Genomic DNA, 24,386 nt, shown 5'->3' with positions numbered 1-24,386 from the left:
AACTATTACTGTGTAGTATTCATAATTTACTCATGTTAATTTGCTTCATGATGACTCTCAGCTTTTAAGTACTTGAATTTGATGTGGAACTCATCCAAGCCTCATGATTAATAAATGCAGCAGCTTTATATTAATCAAACAATGGCAAGATATTAAACTTTCTAGATATCATGAAATGTTATTTATGTGCTTCTAAAATAGTAATCAGTGTGTCTAGAATTATGATGCTAGGTATATTCAGTTTGCTCATCTGCCTACCTCAGATGTGTTGCTTTGATGAATAATGAACCATGCATGCATTTGTCAGGAATAGCCACTATTTTTCATTCTGCTGTGATGAAATTTTATGTTAAATATTATCTCCCATTTCCTTCAGTGACATTTTGTTTTCAGAAGAATAATTGAAAGTACTAAAATTCAACATTCTAGAAAAAGTAGTTTTCTATAAAACCCCATGTTGGAACAGGTTTGTTCATAGCAACAGCCAAAGAGGGAACATGAGGTTGTGTCACAAGTGACATGGGGAGGAAGTTAAAAGGATGCCAGCCTAAGCAGGTAGTGGGACAAAACCAAAGGCATATAAGACCTGGCACTACAAAATACAGCTGAACACTTCTTCATCCTTTCATCCCAAAGCTGCACAAAGGAGCAGCATATGGCAGCAGTCCAAGCCATATGGGTATCTGCAGGAACTCCAGCAAAGATCACAGCAAAGGCAGCAGGAGACATGCCCACTAAGAGCTGATGGGATTAGGCATCACAAGATGAGACACTGAGGAGGCATTCTTCTCTTATTGCCTTCCAATTAGTACTCTCTAACCTCAACAAGTCAGAAAGTTCATGTTTTAAAGTCTTAAAAAGAGCACGTTATTGAAGTAAGAGCTGCAGCCATCTGTACTGATCTGAACCAAGAATGTGTGCAAGTCCCAGGATTGAAAGTTTATAGGAGGTACAAAAATATCAATCTAAAATCGTAGCCTTTCTATTACCAACTCTCTTGAGAAAACAACATGTTGACTTTTACAAGTATTTTTTTTTTTCCTTTATTCATTGTCTATGATGCTGATTGCTGATTGAAGGAGCAATTACCAGCACCTTTGTGTTAAGGGCCCAGCTACCTACTAGTGTCACCATTGGAATACAGAAAAGACTGAACTGAAACTTTGGGAAGCTGTGTAGTGTCTTTGTGGGGATGAAACTGAATTACAGCTGTGCTCACTTATTCAAGCTTCAACAGCTCAACCAGACAGTCCTGAATAAGCTGACATCTGGGAAGGATGAACCTGCTTGAGACAGCAGTATCATATAAGACTAAGGTATCCTGTATGTATTGTTCAGTTTTCATATCTTGTCTACTGGCTTTCAAAGGCATTACTATTCTCTGCCATATCCTATATGTAGGTTTTACATAAAGAAATTGTAAGAATCTAAATTTTACCTGAAAACAAAATCAAAGATAAAACAAAATTAATTTTTCAACTAATTGCTTATGAGACTATGCAGTATAAGGTGAGTTCCTGATTTGGCAGGAAGCTCCTACCAATATTCTTGGTGATAAAAATACAAATGTATTTTTCCACTAGTCTAGATTAATTAAATACTTTTTGTTTTCTGAGAATAAAAGTTGAAAGATTTTTCAGAACTAAATGCTAACAAGAACTAATGCAACACTGTTGTTGCAGTTGTCATGACCTACAAAAGCTGAGTCCATATTATAAAATAATTCTCATTTTTTTTAGAATAGGATTTTATATAATTGAATGTTTTTGTACTTCCATATAATTTGGCAATAAATATCAGTCCTGGTGTTTTTCAATGCTTCTGCACATGTCATTTTGTAGAATACCTTTTTTTTTTTTTTTTTCCTATAAATTTTAGATGTCACTTCACCTTTTTTCATTAATTGCTTTAAGCTCCTGTAAATTGCAAACATTTTTCTATGGTATGGTCAAATTCCTCTTTGATCCTCTTCACCAATGTTTGTAGTAGTCTAACTAAATTTATAGTGTAAACTACAGAGTTGTCACTCATTCTACATGAAGGGCAGTTCATTCTTCTGGTGGACAATCTGAATCTAAATGTTTCATTATATTTTTAAAATGAGTTACCCGTCTCTGCAAATAATTGTACTTGGCAGTGGTGGCTCATAAGGACTAATCTTGTAAATGGAGTAAGAATAGTGAAAAATATTTCCTCAAGCTTCGAACAAAAAGGTAAAAGGAGCTTTATGTATAAAATACAATTATTACCATCATACATGTCAACATTATTTACCTAAAGCTTAACACTGTCCCTTAAAGCACAGAATACTAATTCACATGATTTGTAAAAAAAAAAAAAAAAAAAAAGGAGTATCTTGCTCTCACTAATCCCTGGGATTTATACATGACACAGAGAGGCTCAGCTCCATATGCCTCCTGTCTTTTCCTGACAGCTTGCTTTTTTCAAGTCATTAGCACCTTGTGACTGATAGCATCAAAATCATGATCAGGTCTCATGTTGATTGATGCATGGTTGTTCACTCATTTCCCAAAAGCAAAATACTTTGCACCTCAGAACTGATAATATTTTTCCACCTCAGAACTGGTAATAATTGCTTTCTGAGTCTCTGTCCTGTGTACAGGGACTCTGTTTCTAGAATGTTTCTGTAGGCTGTTCTGTGCAGTGATGGAAAAAGCTGCACTTTAGGGGCTTACAGTCCTGGATGCTTGCAGGTGACAGTGGAAGTCAGCAGCTCTTGGAGCTGTTCTTTCCCACTTCTTGTTTCAGCACAAGACTATGTTAAAAAGTACATTCTGGTACAGTGGACACATGATTTTGGCAACCTAACTCTGCTTAGAGTTTTGACATCCTCTAGAGAATCATGACCATCCTCTGAAATCTCTGTTTTGACAAAAGAACAAACTATTCAGAATAAACAGTCTACTATTATGAAGTTTGCAGAATGGATTGAAAGGATTCATATTTGCTGCATCAAAACACAATGTGGCATTAGGCAGTGACTTTTTAGGATGATAGTTTCTAGATTTCACACTTGCTGCTATGGGTTGATATTTTTGCCAGATGGAATGGAAAATATTTACACCTTTCTCTTGAGCCTGGACAAGTAATTTTCCCTGAGGCTTGGTTTATAGTTGTACAGAGCCTGGGCCAGTAATAGTCACTGTATGCCTATACTATGCCTACAAAATAAATGATGCCTCACTACTAAATTAAGAATGGTTCTTTTTGTTTGGCAGGTGATCTGTCATGATCTTTCATTAGATGACCTATAAGAACATTTTCAAATATTTGAGATACAAAAGCTCGGCTTGGCATTACTCTTTTATATATGACAAAATGATTGATAGAAGTCTAAATATTAGCTTACATTACAAAAAATACCAAGGCACTACTTCATTTGCATGTATTGTCCTTTCTATATAAATCAGGTACAGCAAAATCCAACACCTAGTAGGATAGCCGGGAAAGTATTACAAAAACACATTGTGATTGCACAATATGACAGTTAATGAGTCCTTTTTTTTGTCTAGGTAAAGCCTAATTCAGAGCACAGAAGGTAGGAAGAATATCAGTTAGTTGCTAATAAACCACCACATACTGATTCTGACCTTGAACTACAATTCAAATATGTTTTTGTAAGTTGATGTGACTTTCAGAAGATAGCAATACATCTTTGCAGTTACTTCAAGTTACTACAATGGTTCTTTTAGCTGATCATTAGTTTAGACACACTCTGTAAAATATGTGCTTTGTTCTAGGTGCAAGAGTTTGGAGCTTCCTGCACTTGAGTTGCCAGGAACAGGCTCCTTCAGCACTGTAAGTACAAAGTGGTAGGAAGCACTCATGCTTACAGTTTGTGCAAGCATACATGAATATACAGAATCCAGTCCATGAGGACTCCATCTTCCTGTCTAAATGTACATAATGTAATAAAAACAATATTTCTGTGGTATCTTATGCCCTAGAAATCTAGTATTGGGTGCATTTTAAACTCATTCACCTATTTTCTTTCTGATAATGTGTCATCATATACTCCTGTGGGAATGTGTCAGTGCATGATTGAGCTAATTCTACATTTTTTTTTGAATTGGTCTAGGCAGTGATGATTGTCCAGCATCCAAGAGGAGAATCTGATTTGTAACCAATAGCAATGCTGTCACCACACAAGACAAAGCACCCTTAGGAGCAATGATTTTTGGCAACTATCGAGAGCAAAATTCAGGCATTTCCACAGTTCTGAAAAACTGCCTGAATTCAGCCTGGCTTCATGTCACTTAGATGCTGGCCTGCTCTTGTTACAAATGTCCTCAGGGCACTGGGCTTCTGCAGGACAACCCCAACATCTCCCTTCTGTCTGAAATCACCAGTGACAAGAATGATTTGGCAGCTAGAGGTTTCACAAAGTCCAGGTATACTCATGTAGAAGATAAATATGCCTTGGAGGATACTTTAGGCATTATCTGTACCCAATGTTTCCCTCCCAAAATATAGAGTGGTCTGCATATAGTCCCAAAGACCAGGTTGATAAGCAGCTTGTTTAGCCTCAGGCCTGCCTTGTGATACTGCCATCAGTGTCATGTGGCTCATAGCAAGGACTATGAGAGTACAGTCTCAAACAGAAGCAGTTCCAGATTTAGCAAAAAAGTAAGTACTATACAGGGAATATTAACAAAGAAAATGGTTCCCAACCTAAATATCATAATGTCAGGTGAAAGACAAAATTAGTATGAAGGTCAAAGAGAAGGTGAAGAGAGGTTAACAAAAACAAAATTCCTGTTAATGCTTCCTGAATATTATTAAAAAACAAAGTGTGGCAATATTGGATGAATCTTGTGTGTTTATGAGTTGAGGGAATTAAGCTGGTGTGACTGAAGACATGAAGCACTGTTTAAACTCATCAGACCACATATCTAGAGAGAGAGAAAAAAAAAAAAAAAAAAAAAAAAAAAAAAAAGCTCACGACCCTAGATTACTTGCTTAAATGAACCTTTTAAAAAGATAGTGATGTACAAGGAACCCTGAAGGATTTGGGAAGCTTATCAGTCACTATGCAGACTTGCTTGTTTCTGCTTCATGTCTCAAACAGCATTCTAAGAGCTGGAAATTCATTTTCTCCTGTTGCACTATGTTTTAACCACAGGCTGTCAAAGCCGACAGGTTCAAAGTATGTTCCAGTCTTGGAAATGCATATTCTTTTTTTTTTTTTCTTTTCAGAAGCAACTTCAGTAAATTTTTATCAATATACCTGAAATAAGTGTAATGGGTTTTAAAATGGTTATGAAGTGCCACCTCCTTCGGGGTGGAAAGGGAAACATTCAGCAAATTCAGGGGATGGTTTTATTGCAAGCAACCAGAAGATCAGTACCTGAATCCTTATGCATTTTTTTCTTTTAGTTTTTAAATTGGTGCTGGCATTATATGGACAAATATCATGCATTCTGGGCACTTCAGAAAACAGAAACCTTGCCAGTTTAATTCTCTGTTCTTTCACTGAAGCATACTGAGAGAGCAGAGTACAAGGTGGGCCAGGCAAGAATATTAATCATTGTGCAGCCCCTCTCTCTGGGCAGAGTGTATGACCACCATGCAGAACCCCCGCTCCACAACCCCTCAAGAGTTTCAGGCTTTCCACAGCTTGCTTCAGAAGACCTAAGAGTGAATAAAATTACACAGGACCTCAAAATTATTTCAGAACCTTTTGGATAAAGTTGTAGTTCAGAATATAACCCTACACAAGCAGCAGAAGAAGATACAGCCCTCTGCAGTGCCTCAGTCTTACTGTGCAGTGCTAGGTGCACCTTGCATAACTGCTCATTTTTAAGCAAAATATGCAGCAACGGGAAGGTGAGGAATGGATAGTGTCAACTTTCTGTGTCCCCAGAGTGCTGGATGGTGCAGATGACCTGATGAAAGCATCATAATTAATGGCAGTTGAAGTCGTGAGTCTGCAGTGATAAGGAAGTGCAGGAGTTTTATGAATGTGAAACTACTAAGATGGTAATGCCTTCCCACCATATTTTGCTGGGGGCTATGCCAAAGGACATACCAAGCATCTGATGATACATAACAGCTTACCCAGAGCTACGAAGAAACCACTTCCATGCAGAATACTAATACAAAATGTGAGGAAATAAAAATATGAGAGGAAAAACAGAATCTTAATCAACAATTCAGAGTATTTCTGGAAAAAGAGTTAACACTCATCCTGATTTCTTTTGCTTATTGACCAAAAATCTTTTTTTCTTTCTACTGTTATATCTTACATCTCTTTATTTTGGATATATATTTTCTATATTTTCCCTCTACTTTTATGAGAGGAATGAAACATTCATCTTTTCAAAGTATATTCATTTAAATTTAATTGTATAGTAATTAAGGTTAGCACATGCTAACTGTGTCATTTGTGGGAGCCTTAGTTTCTGTGCCTCACTTTAAGGAATGGAGTCCTCTGCCCAGGTTTGTGCAGATTGCCAGCCTAGATCATCTGCATGGTAGCCCCTTGTAAAGGTGCCATTTGAACGTTAGGGTTAAGGTAGGCTTCAGTTTGATTCAGGAACTAGGAGAAAAGTCTTTCAAGTCAGAAATGGCTGAACATAATAGTGCATTTGCAATTATTAATAGAAAAAGATTTAGAATAATTATATTTAAGTGTCAAAAAACTTGCTGTTCCATACAAAGACTAATTATGATTAAAAAAAAAAAAAAAAAAAAAAAAAAAAAGATGGGAAAAGCAATTACTTTTCTAAAGTTATGAAATGTGGAAGCAACAGGTTTTGAGAGCCTTTAGAGGAAGTATTAACTGTTTTATCGTATTCTCCCCATAGCAAACTTCTAGCAGAAATTTCCCATTAAAATATCCCAATTGAAAATAGTGACTTATATGGTGGACAAAGATGTTTATCAAATATGATTCCTCCTAATCTATTTTCTCTAGTTTGTACTGTTCATAATTATAATATTGAAAGAGGAATGTGGAGGTGCTATTGAAAAGATCACTTGCAGTTTCAAGTCCTCTTTACTGTTGAAGGTATTTTTACAGGCATTTTTAATATTTTGTTATTGAGAAGTTTAATTCAGATTAACCAAAGCAGAAGTGAGTTAAAAATATCATTTTCCCCTTTTATCTAGACTGTGTTTAAATATTCCTGACTGCTGGCTGCAGGTGTTTGTTGTTGTTGTTTTTTGTTTGTTTTGCTTTGTTTTGTTTTCCATATGACCTAATAGGCAAAGGATCAAGAAAGTTTAATTAAAGACAACAGAGCAACACCATTTGAGTTTCCTACCTCAAATTAGCTCTGCCTTTGCTGTAAAGACTTCGTAAGTCCTTACCTTGAAGCAAGTCTCCATACTTGCTTCAAGTGTTTAAAGTATAGTTTTTCCTCTACTTTCTTACACTAGGTGCACCAGAAATGAATCTGAGAGGCATCCGTTAGTCAGGGGTGGGAAGCAACATTGCCCGTGGGGTGGCCGTGCTCAAGCACAGGGTACCTGAAAGGCTGATTTCCATACATTACATTTTTCTATTCCTACCGATAACTTCCACACAAAAGACAATAAACATTTCCATTACTTCTGTTTCATTATTTTGTTTTGTTTCATTATTTTTGTATTTTTAATTAAGCCTATTTCCTTCTTGACATCTGTCAAAGTGAAGCAAGAGTTTTTGTAGTTTCTTACAAGTATGTTGCCCAAAACTTTAAATTGATGTTGAGCTTATTAGGAGTGCATTTTCTTATTTACTAGCAAGTTAGTGGCTCTTTTAACCTTCACTTTCTATAATTTCGTTTTCTTCTGAAAAGTGAAATTAGCTTTTCACTTACCACCACTGGTTATTAGTCCTCTTAAATACAAACATCTTTTGTTTTTGTTGTTTGTTTGTTTTGTTGTTTTTTAAATATTTGGTAAGAAATTCTAGCAACCTTGCAACTATGACGCCCTGTGAATCTTGAACATCCTTGTTGCTGAAACTGGCAACAATTGCTGTCAACTCCTTGTGCTACATTAACCTATATAATGTGACAGATTGCAAAGGCAGTAGATTTTTAGGTTTTAGTGAAAAATCAATGGCAGAACTCCCCTTGCCTCTGACATGTCTGAAATACCATACAGACATGTCTGAAATATCATAAAGTCTTAGGCATACAACTTATCTGGTAACAGCAAAATAGGCTGGGAAATTTCTCATCTTATGGAGTTTCTGATGAAAGAAAAGCATTTGAAAATCAAAAAATTGTATCTTTTTCATTTGATCTTACATGTGAAAAATATGCTTTACGCTTTTATCTATATTTGATTCCTTACATATGAATTGCTCTTAATATTTGAGTAAGGCTAGTATAAATCGTTACATTTTTTACTTTGAATAATAAAATACACACTTCATAAGCAATGCTACTTCTTTTGAAATGCTGGTGTCTTGCAGAACATTGCAATTTGCACAAATAGGTAAATGTTGTATTCATAGAAAACTGAACAAAGTTTTCTTTCCTTTTACAATGTGGCTGGTATACTGTGCTATTTTAAATTATTTTATCCTCTTTGGTAAAAATAGAGTTTCAAAACTGTTTTCTTCTCAAAATATCTGGCAGATACAGTATTAGTGAGCTTACAACAAATTAAGACAAGGAAATAATTGTATAGAAAACCTGAATTGAACTGTGTCCACACCACAAATATTTGAAATAAAGTTGCAAAAATTTTTCAAGAATATTTATTTAAACAATAATTTTAGAGTGAAGGACACACCATACCGCTATGCTAATCAGTTCACAGTACTGGAATTAACAAAATTAAGATCCCAGGCTTCAAATAATGTCATCCGAAAATTGGCCTTAGTATTTACCAAACAAAAATAAAAATACATTTAAATAATCAGGAAATTTGTGATAAAGGCTAAAGCCAAGTTCATAGATTAGTACTACTTTCAAAATTGCATTATTCAAATGTTTTGTTTATAAAATTACAAAATTGACTTTCACATAAATATTGCAACTTTTTGTAGTAAAACTATGCTTTTATGTTATTAGTTGATACATAATGCATTTTGATTACAAACAAACTATTACCTGACATTTAATTTTGAATCTGTTCCCAACAAAATATGGAAAGAGTCTATTAAATGTCATCCCACTCTTATTAATGTATTTATTATTCCATTTAAGATTAGTAATTGTCATAACTCTGAGTGCCATAGCAATGTGAAATGATAATTCTTATTCTTAGATTTGAATTCTAGGTTGAATTCTTTGGTTTGTTTTCAATAATGTTTGTTGTTTTTTCGCTGCTGTTCTCCTTTATAGTTTATGTGGGATAAATTATATTAATGGAGGTAGGAAAATGAGGATTGAAAAACCTTTATTAAATAAATATCATATTTTATACATTCATACAGGTCATTTATACAAGTATTGCTAACCTACTGTGCTTATATAAACTGATCTTACATAAATGGCATTTTTTTATTTTTCATAGTTTACATACCAAGTAAAAATGAGTCTTAACTCCTCCACAACTTTTATTGTTGTCCTCACCAATCTTTATTTTTTATTTTTTTGCCAAAGGACCAATCTCACTTTATTATAATTTGTTGATAAAACAAAGTGCTTTTACATGCAAGATAAGCTATTGTCAGTAACTAGTTTTCAGGTTGTAGTTGCAGTTTTCTAACTCTGAAATGAGCAGAATTTCAGTATACAGCCTAATTTAACTGCTATTACATTTAGTTTGCTTCTGAAATAATGTTCTTCTTTTAAATTCCCTTCCTGAGTGACCCTGTAGGTAATGTACAAGTGCATGTCTATGTGTACACTGAAAAATTGTGGAAAACCAAGGCTGGAAATTTTAACAAAAGCCTTTATGTATATTGAAGTATGATTTCTAACAGATGAATAGAAATATATTCATCTTATGCCTCAGATCATGACAGGAACTCACTTTCAATGTGTAATCTTTTCATTTATTTGAAGAATATGGTATTTACAACAGTAATTTATATGAAAACAGACAGCCTCTTTAAAAGTTGATGTTTATTTTTCTCTGGCAATAAAATTCCTATTCATTCCTGAGGACATACAGTACCCAGATATTTAAAATAAAACTGAGCCAAATAATAAATATAAGTGAGGGATCGGTAAACTCTAATAAAAAATAAAATAAAATAAAATAAAATAAAATAAAATAAAATAAAATAAAATAAAATAAAATAAAATAAAATAAAATAAAATAAAATAAAATAATAAAATAAAACTTTTTGATTATTTTTAGTTTTAAAAGACCATGTAAGTAGAAGTCTAGCTTGGAAAGACAATTGTTTTCCATGTGTGCATACAGAAAGCATACAGGCAATTTCTCTTCACTGCTCAGTTCATTGGTTAAATTCAAACCAAGCATTAAAAATGTTCATTTCTTCATGTGAACCGATGTGCAAATCACTGAACTGAAGAAAAGCTGAGTGAGCACAGTAAAGATGGAATTTGTCTTGGGGATGAGGGCTAAGGCTAATGGCCTAAGACACCTCTTAAAAGTATATTGCATACTTACATTTTGTCACTCCTATGCATTTCCAGTCTATGGCCAGCTACTTCAAATTCCCAGGAAGAATTTAAGAGTGTGGAGAGTTCTGTTATTGCCACCTGGACATACAGAGAAACAGCAGATCAGCACAATACAAGTGCTAGCAACGAGTGCTGGTGCAGGGATTGGGAAAGCAGGGAGGGGGATGAGGGACTAATCCTCCTTTCTCAAACTGTAATGAATTTAGAGATTGAGTCTGTGGTGGAGCAGAAAATGTCCATTAAAAAGTCCAAACCCAGACCACAAAAAATCCAGGCTATAAAGAGTTTATTTACAGAGAGTTTCCATGGAGGCACCCTGCTTGGAGAGGAAAACCAGGCAGAGAGAGCAATTGAATAATAAAGCTGATGTGAAGTTATTATTATTATTAATGTATTTAAAGGAAATAGAGAATGCCTAAGATAAGTATGCCTAGTATAGAGCACAGAAGGAAGTCAGTCTGTTTGTCATTTGCTTTAGTGTAGAAACTTGACACAGAAAGGATAAAACTGCACTTAATGGATATGCAAGAAGCAATTGCTATGGCACTCTGACTTGCCTTATTTTAATGAGGTCGATGGTAGACTCTCTGTAGGGTAACTTCAAGGCAAATCTTTTACTTTGTGAGATACCTTCTTCTAGGAGAAAGATGAGTCCAGCATCATCTGAGCAGCCTCTTCTTGCATCTCGCCATCGTTCACTATTGAGTCAATAGATCATGCATATCCTTTGGGATCCTCTTTCCTTTATCTCATTTCTCTTCAGGAGATAACAGTGTGTGTGTCTTCTTGAAAGAACAGGCACGGTCTTTATTCTTTCTAATTTCAGTCTTTTTATCTAATGATTGGTTATCAAAAGGACCAAACAAGTAACTCACCAATATGGTTGTTCTATTACTAGTACCTCAAAAAAAAAAAAATAAAATAAATAAAAAATTTAAAAAAAAGAATGAGATAAAATCTCAATTCAGTAGCTCAAGAGCCTTTCCTGAATTAGTCATTTTTATTTGCATTGTTATTTGAGAGGGTGGTGCAAACAAATTCAAAGGAAATATTACTCTAAAGCTGACATTAGTTTTTGCTTTACTTGTTTCTGCTTCTGTAGTCAGTAGTATTGAGTATAGCTACCTGGGACTCTTTCAAAACATTTAAAATATCGATTCATTAAATTATTTTGATGATCCACTGATTAGGAAAAAACCTTCATCTGTTGTGGTTTTACTCTGCTGAGCAGCTGAAATCCACCATAGCCATTCTATCACTCCCTCCCCCTCATCAAAGGAAGAAGAGGAGAAAATACAATGAAAAGGGCTCAAGGGCTGAGATAAGGACAGGGAGATCATTTACTGGTTACCATCACAGGCTAAACTGACTCAGCATAGGGTGATTAATATAATATATTTCCTATCAGTAGCAGACTAGAGCACTAAAAGCAAGCTAAAAACACCTTCCCCTCTATACTCTTCAAAATCCTCCCCATGAGCAGCTACAGGAAAAGGCAATGGGGGCTGCAGTCAGTCCCTAACACTTCATCTCTGCCACTCCTTCACGATCACTCTCTGTCCCTGCGTGGGGTCCCTCCCATTGGATGCCATCCTTCCCAAACTGATCCTGCGCAGACTTGCCACAGGGAACAGCTCTTCAAGAACTGCTCCAACACGGCTCCATACCATCCGTCAGGATCAAACTGCTCGAGCATGAGTCCCAAAAGGGCAGCAGCTCCCCCCAGACCCTCTGCTCCCACGTGGGCTCTGCTCCACAGGCTGCAGCTCTGGCCTGAGGGCTGCTCCTGTGGGGGCTCCACCAGGGGCTCCTCCACGGGCTGCAGCGTGATCTGCTCCACTTGGGACCCATGCGCTGCAGGGGGACAGCCTGCTCCACCAGGAGGGGACTTCTACCTCGTGCCTGGAGTACCTCCTGCCTTCCTTCTGCACTGGCCTGAATGTCTTAAGGGCTGGTTCTCAATCTTCTCTTCCAGCTCCTGTGGTGCAGCAGTTTTTTTTTCCCCTTCCTTAAACCTGCTCTCCCAGAGGCCCAACCAATGTTGCTCGCTGGCTTGGCTCTGGCCAGCAGCAGGTCCCTTTTGGAGCCAGCTGGAGTTGGCTCTGATCTGACATGGGTCAGGCAGCTGCTGGGCTCTGCTTACAGAGAATACCTCTGAAGCCCCCTTGCCACATAAACCCACATTGTCAATACCAAGTGCACGAGGAGTGCTGCAGGACCGCCTGATGGTTTTTATCTGTGTGTATATGCACTGCTTCAGCTGAACAAGGAGTACGGTTGTGTAGTTTTTGTCCTGGAGATAGCAGACCTGCCAGGTGCCGCCTCACCCATGTGGATGTGCCAGCCCCGCTGGTGCACCTTTACCTCACTCTGCCTTATGGATGCAGATGTGCCCAGAGCAGCCTTCAGACCACAAGCATGGCCAGGACTCTTATCAACCAGATAGCAAGGATTTGAACCCAGCCCTCTCAAACCAGTCACTGGTGACTGAGAGCAACTTCATCTCTAACTATAATTCTTAATGAAAAATAGTTTACATTATTATAATACTTTATACTAGAATTACCCGAGCTGCACCATGTGCAAGACATATTGTATTCTGTTGTAGGTCTGCTATCAAAAAAGGAAAACAATTTTTATTCTCTACATTTCTAAAGTATTCACAAACACAATTTTTACCTGTGTTGTCACATAATTTACTAAGCACACAGTGTACAATATTCCAGCTACCCACATGACTACTTTGTCAGGTATATTGCAAAACTTCAGAAAGACATTGAAATGACATTAATCATTAAGTGTCAGTCTGAATGCTCAACTTCTGTTACTGTCCTTGATAAACTTGCTTAATTAAGAAAGGACAGCTGCATCATTTTAAAACTCAAGGCAAAATTGGCTTAAAAAATCAATTGTATTTTACAAACAACTTTTAGTTTGAAATATTGGCAGTCAGTTTCCACTCCAATGAGAATATATTTTGCTTAAAGTAATTATAGCAGTGGATACGTGTCCCTGGAAAGAAATACATTTTTATCTTAATGCCAGAATATTATTGCTCCTTCCTAGGGTACGCTCTTTACAGAGATCACCCAGAAATTCTTGCCTTCTCATGTCAGTGGAACAATTTAAATTCAGTTGGCACCAAAGCTTTCCAACTCTGCAAAAGAAGTAGGATGCTATAGTTAATATACTTGTGAACTCTTACAATAACTTTACTTTCACTAATACACAAACATGACAATTTAGGTGTTTTTGTCCCTTGTCCATATATGATTTTCCTGACAAAAATCTTGTTCAACATCTGTTGTCAAATGCAAAGATAACATTTTCATAAAAATAGAAGTAAAAATAAATAAATAAATAAATAAACAAATAAATAAATAAACTCTCACTCCCACAAAAAGAACCAACCTGTAAACCCAACACCTAAGCCTAGTAGTATATAATGTATTTACGTGAAAAACTTGGAGGAAATAAATGCTCTGGCAGAGGTGTAGGCCGCCAATATGCACGATCTCAGCAGGAGGAGAGCAGTACATGGCAGGACTTGCTCAGATCCACTGTCACCTAGAGACATGTCCAGGGGACACCACTCTTCCTAGTAGTCCCTCACCCCTTGGCAGTGTTTAAGAAAACAGCCATACTGAGACAATGGCAAAACTTTTCCTCTGAGCTATGTTTCCACTTGTGCTGGAGGTAGTGTGGACTTGTACGAAGTGCTCCTGCTCTCCTGACAGTGTTTCTGTGCTCTTGTCTTCTTTGTGCCAGTATAAGGACTTGAGCAGCCAAGCAGTGAGCATAAGGGGTAAGATCCTAGGCAAGCTTTGCAGAAAACCGAAGACAGTTAATTTCTAAGCTGATTTCAGAAATGAGAAAGTAAACTGATTTAATAAAGGCTTCTGACCCATGCTAAAGCATGGCTGATTTATGGCTGATTTTCCTTGATTTTTATAAGTAATGATTTGATCTTTCTTTAATTATTTAAACAATTACATTCATGCCCAACAGAAAACAACGTAAAGGTTCATTCTTGTAGATTTATTACATGGTTACACACTGCTTTTTTCTTCTGTTTCACTCATCTCTTATTCAAGTTGTTATATATTGGCTAATGTTATCTCTGTTAAAAAACTATGAGAGCAGAAAGAATGTCAGTGATCCTTTCCTGTGAGATGAAGAATAAATTAATGTGTGACTGAGTGTGTGCAGAGGTTTCATTCTGTTGTGGTCACTCTCTCCTTGATAAGAAACCAAATTTAAAGGGAGGATTTTTTAGTTTATTTGTACATTTTTCTTGTTTACAAAGTGTAACACCTTTTCCAGTGTAAAAATCCATGTTGTTGCATTCCTATTTTCAGGTTCCATGAAAGGCTCATGGAGTTGGTGTAATGGCTGAGAATAGGAAAGTGGGAAGAGAGCTTTTTGAGAAAAAACTGCATTTTTTCAATCAGACAGGGTTTAAATGGTTCCAGTGATCAAAACTGTTTTGTTGTATAGTACAGAATAAAGGGCCAACTTTACAATATTTCAGTTGAATATTTAAAACCAAAACAAATTTACTGCATTTCAGAAACATGCAAGGCACTCATAACTATCACCATAAAGGACTACATTACCCTTCTTGTAATGTTTATGAATACCATTGTGTCTTAAGGGTGTCTTTAGAACCTGCAATCCTGCATGGTTCTCATTTCCTTTCCTTGCATTAATGTTGATTTCCATTAGTACTAATTATCTTTTTTAGTGTCTTACTTCGTATTGCTAATACCTGCCATAATGGAAGCCGCATACGTTAAACTCCCTTCTGAACTGGGAAAGTGGAAAAGTAGATTAGAAGATCTTTGGGGTAAGAGTTTTTTTTTTTCTTTTTTTTTTCTTTTTTTTTTTTTGTTCTTTTTTCTTTTTTCTATATAAACAGTCCTTAAACATAACTGGACTCTTTTATCTTGATGAAAGGCTCATAAGCATTGCTGTAATAGCAACACAAAGTCCCATATGACATTGCCAATATCCTGCTTATCCTGCTGACATGGTGCAGAGGGGATTATAAGTCCCTAGCTGGGTCCACAGGAGATGTAAGGTTGCATCTTGGCCCCTGCAATATTTACAATGGCAAATTTTATTGTGCTTCCTTAACTTTGTTGACCAAAAACTTCCAAAAAACACATTATTTTTTTCCTACCATTACATTGGTAGAAATGAAATTTCTCTGAATTACAATGAAATTTAATGTAAAAATAATTTAATTCTTATTCTTACTGTGACATGTTTTACAGTTATAATCCACTCCTTCAGCATTAAAAAATAAATACTTACATGTAACATAAGTAAAAGTATTGTGTTTCACATTTAGCCTGAGAGCAAAGTAAACATGTCAAAACTAAAAACTCCCAGTGCCTTCATTGTGTTAAAAAATACATAATCTAAAAAAATAAAATAATTTTGGTGAATATTTATGTACACATTCTTAAGAGCAAGCAGTAATATTAACAATTCCTGAGGATATATGGAAACAAACAATGTTAGAAGAATACCGCAGTGCAGAGAAAGAATTTATTTCAGTTGATTTGTATAATAGTTATGGGAATAACAGTCTCAGACCTCCTTTTTCTTTAATCTCCAGCCACTTAATATTGAATAAAATAAAACTGTGTTTGTGTACATATACAAATATACATCACTGTAGTACGGCCATCATTTTCCTCCTTGGCATTGCTGCACTACCAAGGGAAGACTTTCATAACTGTGCTTCCTGGAAATGAAATACTAAAGGGGAGTGAGGAGCAGCAATGAAACAAGGCAAAGTTTGTTTATTTAAGCTTCCAGTTAAACCACTAAGATATCATAGTAACAGCTGCATATTCCTCTCATTAGTATTGGATAAAGTGGGTCACACTTCACACCTTCTTGGTATGGGACTGATATGCTGACATAATATCAGTATCATAGGAACGATACAAATATGTGCACCAGGCAAGGTCAAATGTTTTCAGTCAAGGGATACCTTAAAAGACATCACACAGTCTTTAATTATTAGGCCACATGATATCTGATTTGGATGGCTGCCTGCATCATTTGCTAAATAAGTATTTAGAATCATAGAATATCCCCAGTTGGAAGAGACCCACAAGTATCATCAAGTCCAACTCCTAGGTCCCCAAAGGACCACCCAAAAATCACACCCTATGCCTGAGAGCATTGTCCAAATGCTTCTTGAACTTTGTCAGGCTCAGTGCCATGACCTCTTTACTGGGGAACCTGTTTCAGTGCCTGACCACCCTTTTGGTAAAGAAACTTTAGTTATAAAGTTATAATAGTGATTCATTAGCTGTTTTTACACTTCACATTTGACCAGTTCCATGGAATGGTTCCATGCCCAAATTTAGTGTACACTTTTTATTTCACTTTACATACATGTATATACATGTATATATGTATATAAATGATGGCATTCACTTTTCTGAGTGAATGAATTTTCCAAGTGAATCCTGTCTGTATCAGAAAATGCCCATGTCCCTGATGCTGGGATAATGGGGAACAAAGAAAATGAAAAGTCACATGACTTGAGGAAATAAAATTCTGTGATTTCATTCCACTCACTCAAAATGAATGAATTTAGGGTTTCATCCATAGTTGCTCAAATATTTCCTGTATTTTATCCTATGACTAGTTAGTACAAAATGCAAAAGTAGTTTTTCTAGTACTCTTAGTCCAAACATTTTCCTTCTAATTTTTGATCTGGATTTTATAAACGTTATGCAAGGTTTTTAGATGCTTAAAAGTCTTTTATTCCTAAGTTTTCTTTTTCACAAAAGGAAATGCTATTAAAATTCTGCTGATCCTAGAAAGATCTTGGATCTTTCTATCATGGCAACATGTCCAGTTCTGCATAGGTCTCACCAAAAAATTTACTGACAATATTATTATAACTCTAATATAGGTCCTCTCTGAGACAACATGCTGATATACTTATTAAACTTATCACATTATTATGATCATTATATATGACATATGACAACTGTTGAAAGTCTTAAGCTTGAAGCCATAGGGAATGTTAGAAATGGCAACTAATTTTAATTGTGAGGATAACTACTGACCATAAGATGGTACAACTAGGTCTATTTGTGTAAGGAAATTAAAATTAAGAAATAACTATCTTTAGAAGTAAGAAATAAGTCCCTCAAGAACTGATTCATATATAAAAGTTTTGTGTATATGTTTTTCTATGCAAAATTACTAATTTTTTTTTTGCTTTTTTTTGTTGTTGTTGTTGCAAAAAATAAAGTCATTTCTGGGCATGTTTGCAATCAGCAGGGTATAAGGTTGATTGAAGTCCTGAATGTTTTACTGTGTAAAGATAAATCTGTGTCAGGATCAAGAAGGAAGATCTCGAGAAAAAATGCAAACTATCATTACAGTTGTTTCTTTTCTCATGGCATTGCTCAACTACTTACCCTTTAAAATCTGCACTTTAGAAACACATTTTCCTAAAATATATGTAGTTCCTTATGGAAATGTAATTACTTTTTACAATAATAGTTCTGGAACAAAAAGTAGAGAGGCTGGATTTAGCAGACAAGACCAAGAAATATCTGTGAAGGGTCACAAATTAAACTGACTGAAGGACAATTATATTCAACAACATCTACTGATTGCACTGAAATGATTCTTCATGAAGCTAAATTTAAAATAGATTTTTTAAGAGTCAGGAAATAACTACAGAAGGGCTACTGGGCAAGAATGAATGCAGAAAAAATATTTTCAGCAGTGAACAATGATTACACTGGAAAATACTTCTTCATGACTCTAAATTAAAAAACAAAACAAAAAAAACTTTAATTTGCACTTGACTGGCTACTGAGGGAAAATAAATATTTGGGCCATGATATTGTTGGATGTCTCTGCCATTGCTACAAAAAGGAGAGCTCTTCTTCTAAGCCGTTTAGAATTTCCATGTATAATAGCATTCAGTCATACTCATTATAAAGACAACATAAATGAAGCAGAATGATCTAGTAGCTTGGTTTGCATTATTCTACTCCATGATTCCTGACCCTAAACTTAATTCAGTTTAGTGCAGCTGCATTGTTACTATCTTTTGCAATTTGTGCTGATATCTTTGTCTTATGTCTCCCAGAATTTATATATTTAAACAGTAAAATATTGCTAAACAACATCCCATTGCTAACCCATCCCTGCAACCTGTAGATTGCAGGCATACCAATCTCTCTATGCTTTTCAACAAAGACTTCATAATAGATATGATATTAAGTATTCAGAGAAGAAAAACCAAAACCAAACCAAAACAAACAACAACAACAAAAAAGAAAAAAAAATACAGAACTTGTAGACTACTGTAAATGTTTTTAGAAGTTAAATAATGACTTAACAATTCCACAAGCAATAGTCTGTAGCACTTTATTTTTTTTTTTAAAGTTTATTTTTGTTTCTGCTAAGCTATAAAATTCAGAATTTCTAGAATTCTTTCAGCCTTCGGTGTACTACAGTTCCACCACTTTGCTGGCATGTATTCTGTTTTTACTTTTCATATGATGTAACTTGTTTTTTCTCCCGACTTAAAAAGAAAATAACAGGAAGTTTCTATTAAGATGAAATCCACCTCACCACAAAAACACAGAGGTCTCTTTTATAAGTAGAATTTTAAAAAATCTTTAATTTATGATTTTATCTGGTTAAAATATGGTCCAGTAAAGGGATATAATTCTTTATGCTGCAGTGATCTTTTTTTTTTTTTTCCCCACATATAGAAGCCACAAAGTGAATGCAATTGTTCCTTTATAGAATTAAAGTACTGCAAAGTTGTTTTAATGCACATAGTAATGAGACCCAATATTGTAAAAATAGCTGTTACCTCTAAGAGATGCTATTAGGACTCATTTTTTAATGAATGAACTTGCACTAATTTTCCTTTGTAAGAGAATATAAGCTTTTTATTTTTTTTTTTTATTTTTTTTTTTTTGACAGTTTTGATAATTTTGCTATTTGGGAATTTCACCGTAGATACATATCACTTACAAACGGAAAATTCAGTGAGTTCCTTCCAAGTAAGGTATTTATTTGAAAGGATAAGTATCACTACACTAAACCTATCTCCCATTTTTTTCTTTATTTTTCTTTTATTTTTCTTTTATTTTTCTTTTTGCAAATACAGACATGTTTTTGTTAAGAAATATTTTCAAATTTTCAAATCATATAAGGTATGAAATATATGTTGTTGAACTACCTGTCAACCTAAAACTAAGAAGTTTATATTATCTTTAATATATATTTTTTTCTCAGAATATGTTCCAGGTCATATCTAGTTAGTTTTACAAAGCACATAGATACTTTTCAAGTCCATCTTTAGTACTAAACATCATAGTTAAGAAGAATCATATATTGAATCAATTTCATAGGTAGTATTTAAATATATTTTTAAGTGAGCATACAGTTAAATGTTTTATTGGCATGTTGCATCTAACAACGCTTTCTTTAAGGTCCTAAACAATGGCAAACCATTAAAAACACACTTGACTTTCAGGATATCATCATTTTATACTAGTAATTTCCCAAAGTACTTATGTGTTTAAGATACCCATGTACTTAAACATTTACTTGGATTATTCATTATGTTTGATGGAGAATTTTAATCTGTGAGATAAATGAGATGTATCTTGTAGAACAGAGATAGAAAAAGTTGCATTTCACAACTGTATTGACTAAAAGCAATCTGATTAAAAAAATAATAATAATAGTAATTAAAATGAGAATTAATTCCAGCAAGGAAGAGTAAGTTTAAGAGGTTTTTGTAAGTTTTACAAAAAAAATGTAAAAATGATGGCCAGATACTTCATAAATGTTGGAAGAACAGTATCTAACCAAAGTTAATCCCAGTGGTAGGAAAGGAGAGGATTCCTCTTGTTTATTCTTTTTTAATTGTAGTTGAGTGAAAAAAAAAAAAAAGATACTTCAGAGATGTTATTCACTCCACCCTAATATCTAAAGCAGATAAATAATACTCTAGAAGCTCTTATTTACTGCCATCATTTCTGAAGATAATATGGAAAAATGGCTCAAATGTAAATGATGACTTTGTTGACATCTTTAGCTACATGAAATGGATCCCTTCCACTTGTTACTGTGTGGTTTCTTAGAAGTAAGTGTTCCTGAATGCAGAAATGCAAATGTCTGAAATGGATGGAGGAGAAGAAAGGTGCAACTTTTTGAAAACAGTTGGATATGGCACACTTACCAAAAAAAAAAATCATTTAAAGGAGTTGTAAAGAAGCTATTATATAAACAAGACTAGATTGTGACTTTATTTTCAATACATGAATGGAACTGTTTTGAAATAAAATGTAATGGTTGGCTAACATTTTTTCTTATACAATAATGAAAGTATAAAGAATATACCACAAATTTCACCATTTAAAAATAAGCAAACACACAAAAAATACTATCAAACAAAACAGTTTTCTCACATGACAGCCTTACAAAGGGTAAGTCTCCATGACAGCTGTACACACTTCCAAGGTTTGGATCCATTCTGAAGAAATGATTCACTACTCTTACCTGCCTCCATATTAAGCAAACTCTGGAGTTTGAATAAACAGGAGATTTTACAGGATCTGAAGATCAACAGAGATAATGCTCATATATGTAGAATATAGTTTGGTTTCAACAATTAACTTCAACACTTTTCATCTAAAAGCTGTTAAACCTTTACCTCTTTTGTATGTCTGAACCACACTTGAAGGACCATGTCTCCACTTTTTCTCTTCCATCAGACATGGCAAATACAGAAATTTCATGCACCCTACTCTCAGACAACACTTCAAGTTCATACAAGCAACTGAATATATACAGTGAAAGCCAGCTCCCATTTTCTGTGTGAACAAGATCCAGATAAAGACAATTTTGCTGGCTCCTTCACTGAAATCAGGCTAAATAATTTGACAAGAATTGAGGGTAATTTATTCAACGCCCTCCTCCTCCTCCTGGCCAGGAAGAAGACACGTCTTGTTCATAACCACTATAAGAGGAAGCTGTGTGATGTCCCTCCTTCCATGAGCTACTTTACCTTCAAGACCACAGATACTCTATGAGAATAAATTTTCTACTAAGGATTGTTTTGATCTAGATACTCTTACTGCTATGCCTCCCCTTCCCAATTTGAAGAATAAACATAAAGAGTCTACTTGCACCACTGGCACATTCTGTTACTTATGTGTTAAGAAGGAGAAACAACATAACTGAAATGCAAATTAAATTATTAATTGGAAACTCTGAGTATGTGAGGGAGATTACATCAGTTTTCTCATTTGGTTCATAAAATTGATGTATAAAGGGAATTATGTGTCCAACTCATATACAATCTTATTCCAAAAATTGTATAACTAGTACAGGTACTGGATTCTTCATGGTATAGAAGGAAGCAATGCGTAGTAATCATTTTAGCTTTCAAGTCTCCACCTACAAGTCAGTGGGCAGATAAGGATTTCAGAATCTATGACTGAGATCTGTTTTCCAAAAACTGAAGCTTTCTCTTCCAAAAACTGCAGAATATAAAAATAAATTTCCTGGATTTATTGACAGTCTCTTCTGGGAGAATCACAAAGAGAGACTTTTTTTTTTCTATAAGTTATGTCTAAATACCTTTAAAAGCAACCACTAAAACCCCTTCAAAACAAGTCTGTGGGTGAAAAAAATGTTGAGACAATTTACAGCCTTTGAAATACTCCATCCTCTATATTGTGATCTTTTATTACCTGAAACAGAAAGGAGAATGAAATAATATCTGATTTGCCAAATACCTTTAGACTTTAAAGGAAATCTCTGTTTTGGCTCCTTAATCACTGAATTTCATATGTTTCCTGGAGCAACTCTTGCTTTGCTTTCAACCAACAAACATAGCATCACAGTTTATAAAAATATTGGTCCTTACCCAATCACTCTTGGAGGGACCACTCACAGCATTATCTAAGTATCCTTTGGTGTGGCTCAGGAAAAACTGCTTATCAGTACAGACACACCAGACACCATATGAGGAGATATAAATGGATTCATTTGAATATCAACCTCGCTTCTCCGTTTGAAGCACATTAATCTTAGGAAACAAGGCATATAAGTAAGTGCTAAGAACACAAAATAATCAGCATCATCGGGAGTAGTTGGGTATGTATCCTGTGGAGAAGTCTTCCGGGCAAAAGTCAGAATTTGCAGCTTAGAGCTGAGAGGGTGTAGTCTGGACTGAGTAACCTCTTCAAGTTGGAAGTTGTTTGATGTGCTTTATATTCAAGTCCAGATGCAAAGTTAAAAGAACTTTACTGTATGAAAAATGTAAAAGCAGAGATTTTCAGAAGAATACTAAAATCTTTCCTGATATCTGAAAGTAAAATAAATAAATAAATAAATAAATAAATAAATATTCATTTGAATGTAATTGAAAACCCTTCTCAGCAACATATATGGTGAAACATAGTAGAAGAAAGATGAATCCTGAAATCAAAGCCTAGTGTTTGTGAGAGGAATAAGAGCATCTGCTCTCATTAAGAATATAGTAAAAAAGTAGTTGTTCATTGTCCAAGATACATTTTTGTTAGAATCTCAGTTGTTATATTCATTAGGCAATAGCTACACTTTTATCTTAAAGCTTTCATAATCTTCCTCTCATGTCAAGAAACTATGGAACTGCATACAACAGTGCACAAAGACAGTCACATTTATGGGATAATATATTAGACAAGTTAGGGACATGGCTTATTGGGTGATATTGGTAATAGGGTGATGGTTGGACCAGAAGATCTTAAAGGTCTGTTCCAACCTTAATGATTCTATGATTCTATGAAATTTGCTAGTGATGATTATATAAATATATCTATATAACATTTAAAATATTAAAGACAGTTGTATTGAAAAGCTCCATTGCTTCCACTCAGGTTGGAACAATCTGGTTACTTAGTTGGAAAATGAATGCTATAGCTGTAGCTGTTAGCAGTTTGTAATAATCACTGACTATTGAAAATGCAGTTGAAAATCTTTGCTTTATTGTTTCATTATGATCATATAATTCTGCTCACATGTTCTTCCTCCTTTCCTTCCCACTACTAAAAAATAAAATTAAGTAAACCTTTAAAAATATTATTGACTTGTCCCTCACTACTGAGCCTGCAATCTAGCCCTGTTTACATGAATCATTGAAATAAATTAATAACTTGTATATAGAAAGCAAGCGTATATTGAAGTAAATTTACGTGTTACAATAGTTCAGACAAAAATTATAAGTCTAAATATCCAAAGAAAATCAACTGTGTATTTATCCAGAGCCTTCAAGAAATTCTGAATAAGTCATGGGTATTCAGTGGCACAGACATAATGTTCATCCATACTATATCTCCCTTCAAAAAAACAGACAGATCTTGGACAAAAAGACTATAACCATTTAGGTGGCAACATCCTGTTCTAGTGTATCCCTTCACATGGCATAGTAAAGAAGAGCATTATACTTTATTTCCCTTCTACCGTAATAGAAATCAACTAGTAATCAACTCTTTCCTCGCTCTTTTCAAATAACTGACCATGTACCACATTCTCCTGTGATGGCTTCTGGAGACATAGAATATGGCAGAATTCTGCCTTCTCTGCGAACATCCTTTTAGGGACCAAAAACCTTTCTGAGATTAGTCATCATTAAACTGTTATTTTCACTCCTGTTTCTTGGCAACTGGATATTATTTTAAAGCATTAAGTCCTTCTATGTTACAAATTTGGCAGCTCAAGTTTTAAGTTTTTATTCTAAAAAACTAAGGGACTTAGTGATTTATGGTGATA

This window comes from Netta rufina (genome assembly GCF_964035555.1).
Source record: "Netta rufina genome assembly, chromosome: 1".
Classification (NCBI taxonomy): domain Eukaryota; kingdom Metazoa; phylum Chordata; class Aves; order Anseriformes; family Anatidae; genus Netta; species Netta rufina.
Note: the sequence above shows the minus strand (reverse complement) of the source record.